This window comes from Dermacentor silvarum, chromosome 1, assembly GCF_013339745.2.
Source record: "Dermacentor silvarum isolate Dsil-2018 chromosome 1, BIME_Dsil_1.4, whole genome shotgun sequence".
Lineage (NCBI taxonomy): Eukaryota > Metazoa > Arthropoda > Arachnida > Ixodida > Ixodidae > Dermacentor > Dermacentor silvarum.
The window spans coordinates 352,610,792-352,616,906 of record NC_051154.1 but is presented as its reverse complement, the minus strand read 5'-3'; positions in this window follow the sequence as shown (position 1 = coordinate 352,616,906).

Genomic DNA, 6,115 nt, shown 5'->3' with positions numbered 1-6,115 from the left:
GGCTACTATGTGCTACTGAACGGGCTAAAGGAATAAAGGTGTATAGAAGAAAGAAAATAAAAAAAGATTGAAGTAAGAAAATTCGCACAATAACGCGACCCTACGCGCTACAACGTTAAAAGTCAGTCGGCATATTCACAAGCCCTTAAGAACTTCAGCAGAGCCCTTAAGGCCTCGAGTGCCGAAATTAGCTCCTCGATTAGCTCCTCGATGTTTCCAGGTAGACAGTTCTGAGTCTTTTGACACATCTGCTCCTTGGGGAGCGTGTATTTCGTCCAGTCGATGCGTTGAACAGTGGTATAGTGTGATTTGCCTATGCCTTCGACTTTAACATATGTTGGAATATGGCCACTACGATGCGTTTCGTTATCCTGGAACCATTTCACCGGCTACTCAAGGATCTTGAAAGAAAAGTTAAGTCCAGGCAGCTGTTGTATGTCAATCCCCGAAGAAAAGTGGGACTGTCATCAATTAGGCAGCAGAGTTCATGATTCGACGTGAAGTACACGTCATCCTCGGCAATCCATCTTTAAGCTTCTCCATAGCGGATGATACGCATTGAAATCGCCGGTAATAATCCATGGTCCAGGTGTCGCTTTTAAAATTGCACTTAGTCTTGCGTTGTTAAAACGGCTCGAAGGTGAAATGTAGGCACCTACGAGCGTGAGTGCGACGTTCTTACATTTTACGGTCAACCATACGTACTGACTGTCGTCATGAGGTGCCACTGGGTGTAAAACATAAGTGAAATCGCATCTGACAAAAACGATGACTTTGCTGTGGTCGCCACAGGTGCCAGACATGAAGCTTCATATTCTGATAAGCGGATCGCGCTCTCAATGTTTGGCTCACAAATGACGATGATTGGCATTTGTTCTTAAAACCAGAGGGACGAAAGTCCAAAATGCGGGATTTAAGGCCACGGGCATTCCACTGGAAGATAGACGCTTCCTTGACTTACTTAAGGAAGGAGTGTAGAGAAGCAGCCATGGGGCTTCTCAAGACTGTACAGTACCGAATTCAGCGCATCCAGTATCTGAAGCGCACCTTGAGCCGCCGAAGTGTGTATGGCCCGTCAGGAGAACTCGGAACGTGTTCATAAGGGCTCTTATCATGGTGAGAACTTGTTTATCGTTGTCTTGGCTGATGTCCGAAGGTGAAGCATAATCGGCGAGCGTGCTACATGTTGCTTCTTCACTGGTTGGTCTAGCCTTGGCAACGGTGGCCACTCCTCGCGTGAGGCAATGACAATCGAGACTTTCTGCGTAGGATCCTCGCTGCTAGTATTGCTAGTTGTCTGTGGAAGGGTGTGGACTGTCGGTTGACGCGGTGCATCCTTAGCAATAGCAGTGGATTTCCGAGAGATCTCCGGCTATGTGAACGCCGGCGTCGCACCTTAGCGGCAGCCTCTCTGTGCGACGAGCCATCCCTGACCATTTGCCTGAAGATCTTTATCTCCTTTTTCACATGTGGGCCATTCTTGGAAGATGCGTCGTGGGAGCCTTGGTAATTGGCGCACTTTTGGTTTTCTGCACGACAGGCGTCGGAGCTGTGCGACCTAGCGCATCGGGAGCACACGGCAGTATTTGTGCAAACGGCACTAACGTGCCCATCCTTTGAAACTTCCGGCACTGAAGTGGCTTTGGCACAAAAAGGCCGTACTATTTGTCGAAAGTGGCCGACCTTGACGTGTGATGGTAGGCTGTCTCCTTTGAGAGTTAGCTTCACGCTATTCGATTTGCCTATGTGATGGGCTTGCACTATGGAAAATCCCTCTGTCGCCGGCTTGATGAGTATATGCAGGTCGGCATCGGTTATGGAATTGTCTACGTCATACACAACGCCGGCCGTAGAGTCATGTTCATCTTGTTTGTAGCAGTATACGTTGATGTTATCAAGCACCTTGACGCTGCTCAAAACATGTAGCGTGCTGCGGTTTGTGACATTTATAGCGAGAATTTTCTTACGTGCGTTGATTCTGACATCTTCGATCTGACCCGGAATAAGCACCTCAAGTGCCACAGGTGTAGCTTGGCGGTTGAGCTGGTTTAGATTGTCGCTAGCAGCCACAGGCACAAATAAAATTGTGCGGTGTGATGTCTTTCGCGTCGGGATCACAGTAGCTTTACTTGCGGAAGGAGATGTGCTGAGGAGTCTTCTCTTTGCTTTGTGCTTTGCTGCGGGCACGAAGTCACTGTCATCTGAGGTCTCATCACCGGTCGCTGAGTAGATCACAGTGTCCTCTCTGTCAGTGTCACTCAGGTGACTAGACCGCTTTCTCGGCGCGGCCGCTGTTGAAGTGGAAGGTCCCGATACCTCTCCAGGGGACTCCACATCCATCGCCGTAGTTATGGGAGCGGCGTTCCCACAAAATAGCTTGAAATTCGCAGAGAAAGAAATGCAGTGTAAATACGGCTGATAAATACATAATATACGCGGACGACACGAGTTTTTTTTATTCCCGGCAAATCAGATGCTGGCTTAGTATTAAGAGCTAATAATGCACTAACTGAAATAGTGACTTGGCAGCTCATAATTACCTAAAAATTAACACAACATATTCGTTAAGCTTCCTCTAATTAAGCTAAATGACAGTCAGATCCCATCTGCAATACGCTGGGAGTTTTCTTTGGCGAACACATGACTTGGGATGACCCTGTTAAGTATATTGTCGGTAAGTTGTCTAGAATCATGGGCATATTGGGTCGCCACTCTATTCATTTTCCTATATCAGTCAACATAATGCTATACAATGCCCTTTTCTTGTATCAAATTAACTATGGACTTTTCTTCTGGAGAACTACAAGAAGTGAAAACCATATTAGAATTACACGTTTACAAAAAAGAATAATCCGCCTCGTATCCAAAGCTGCTTTCCTTCCGCACAGGGCGGGCCTTTTTCAGAAGCATAATCTTATTCCGGTTCATTCAATGCATTCTCATAAACTATGCCGAGATTACAAACTCGCAATAGCAAATAATGATGACGTGTTAATTAGGTTGTCCAAGCTAGTAGAAAACGTACGCGCATATAATACGCGGAAACTGGAAAAGGGGTACGTTTTAAAATGCCATACATCATCATCTTCATCATCAGCCTATATTTATGTCCACTGCAGGACGAAGGCCTCTCCCTGCGATCTCCAATTACCCCTGTCTTGCGCTAGCGTATTCCAACTTGCACCTGCAAATTTCCTAACTTCATTACCCGACCTAGTTTTCTGCCGTCCTCGACTGCGCTTCCCTTCTCAAAGTACCCATTCTGTAACCCTATTGGTCCACCGCTTACCGTCCTACGCATTACATGGCCTGCCCAGCTCCAATTTTTTCTCTTAATGTCAATTAGAGTATCGGCTATCCCCGTTTGCTTTTGATCCACACCTCTTTTTTCCTGTCTCTTGAAGTTAAGCCTAACATGTTACGTTCCATCGCTCTTTGTGCGGTCCTTGTTTGTTCTCGAGCTTCTTTGTTAACCTCCAAGTTTCTGCCCCATATGTTAGCCCCGGTAGAATGCAATGATTGTACACTTTTCTTTACAACAGTGGTAAGCTTACAGTTAGAATTTGGCGATGCCTACCGTATGCACTCCAACCCAATTTGATTCTTCTGTAATTTTCCTTGTCATGATCACAGTCCCCTGTGAGTAATTGACCTAGCTAGATAAAAGTACTCCTTTACAGACTCTAGAGGCTGACTGGCGATCCTGAATTCTGGTTCTATTGCCAGGCTATTGCACATTATCCTTGTCTTCTGCATATTAATCTTCAACTCGACTTTTACACTTTCTCTGTTGAGGTCCTCAATAATTTGTTGTAATTCATCCCCATTGTTGCTGAATAGGACAATGTCATCTGCAAACCGAAGGTTGCTGAGATATTCGCCGTTGATCCTCACTCCTAAGCCTTCCCATTCTAAGAGCTTGAATACTTCTTCTAAGCATGCAGTGAATATCATTGGAGAGATTGTGTCTCCTTGCCTCACCCCATACTTGATAGGCAACTTTCTATTTTTCTTGTGGAGAACCAAGGGATAGCTGTGGAATCCTTGTAGATATTTGCCAAGATATTCACGTATGCCTCCTGTACTCTTTGATTACGCAGTGACTGCTGGTATCTCTACCGAATCAAATGCATTTACATACACAATGAAAGCCATATAAGAGGTTAATTTTACTCCGCAGATTTCTCTATTACCTGGTTGATGACATGGATATGATCCATCGTAGAATATCCCTTTTCCTGAAGCCATCCTGTTTTCTTGGTAGGCTGAAGTCAAGTGTTGCCCTGATTCTATTGAAAATTATCTTGGTGAATATTTTATACACTACTGAAAGCAAGCTAATGGGCCTATATTTTCTCTGTTTTCTAACGTCTCCCTTCTTATGGATTAGTATGAAGTTGGAATTCTTCCAGCTCTCTGGTAGACTTGAAGTCATGAAGCATTGCGTATAAAAAAAGGGGACCGCAAGCTTTTCAAGCATGCTATCTCCTCCGTCTTTTATTAAATCGACTGTTATTCCATCTTCTCCAGCAGCTTTTCCCCGGGTCATGTCTTACAAAGCCCTTCTAACTTCATCGCTAGTTATCGAAGGAGTAGCTGTACCCTGGACTAAGGAAAGTAGCTTGGCTGCTCTGGGTTCACGAATACTGCTACCGAAGCCCGCGAATACACGCAAAGTGCCTCGAGCGGCCAGTCATGCGGCAATTCTGCGTGTATTCGCGGGCGTCTTTCATGCTCGGAAAAACACTTTTATGTAGCACGTATTGAGCAACAGAAAGGTGTATCGGGAGTTTTTCATGTTGCTCTGCAACTTTCTCATTGAGTCTTTGATAATTAGGACAGTAGTTCTCAAGTTAGATAAATAATTACAATTAATTAATTAATCTCAGTAACGAAAAAATTACTGGCAGCTACTCCACTTTACTGGAAACAATACGCACTAGGTTGGCTTCGCGTAACGCCGTTCTTCTTTTTTAAATCTTGCTGCATGATAGCTGGGACACCCTGTATATATAAATCATATGATAAGAAGCCAACGAACAATGACACCAAAGACAACATATATAGGAGAAATTACTTGTACTTACTTATTGAATTAAGAAATGATAAATTAATGGAAATGAAAATGGGTGAAAAAACAACTGTCCGCAGGTGGGCAACTATCCCCTTCTTCGCATTACCCGTGCGATGCTTTTACCATTGAGCTACCGCGGAGACGTTTTCCCATCCACTTTCTGGGGTATACCCAGAAACGGTCGTGTATTTGGGCATCGGGTGCACGTTAAAGAATCCCAGGTGGTTCCGGAGCCCTCTATTATTCTGGAGCCCTCTACTACGGTGTCCCTCATAAGTTAACGAGGTGTGCAGTTTCGGGACATTTTAAACCCTACAGTTTATTAATGCTTAGCCTGGTGCAACTTATGGAAATTCTATGCAAGCGTCATCATTTGCTGTGGTGGTGCTCGCCTCTAAAGCAAAACTAGCGTTCCATTCTCGATGCTGTCAAATCATCCTCCTATTCGCGATCGTAAACATTAAAAAAACTGATATGCCTGATAGTCATTGATCTCGTATGATATGTCATCTCATATAATCTATACATGTATATGTATTCATACGAAGTTATTAGATATGTCCTATTTGTAGCATATAATATTCTGATTTCATTTATGATTGGCTCACACGGCAGCTACGCCCTTTCTCTTTCGCTCAAAAGGCCAACATGGCGGAACTGGATAGTGTTCATGTTCCAGAATAGCGCCCCGGCAACGGCAGCACTACTGACACCTTGTGATGCTGTGATCCACTACAACGCATGAGATTTCTTTTTTTTCTGCACGATTTATTTTGAAAAATAAAGATACAAATATACATCGTTGGTAGTTTTGGCGCTATTCTCTTGTTTATGTCAGCGGGTGAATGAAACATAATTCGTCGATTTTAATCGAAATGGCGCTTTGGTCGAACACAAAGTCGTAAGATGTCGCCACGAAAGCTGCTTCACTTGCTTGTGTCTGCGCTTTGCGTATATCGCAATACTTTCCGTCCAACACTGCGATGTCCACTAAAGTGAATTTATTCTCCGCTAAGGCTTTCAGATAATAAAGCTTCAGAA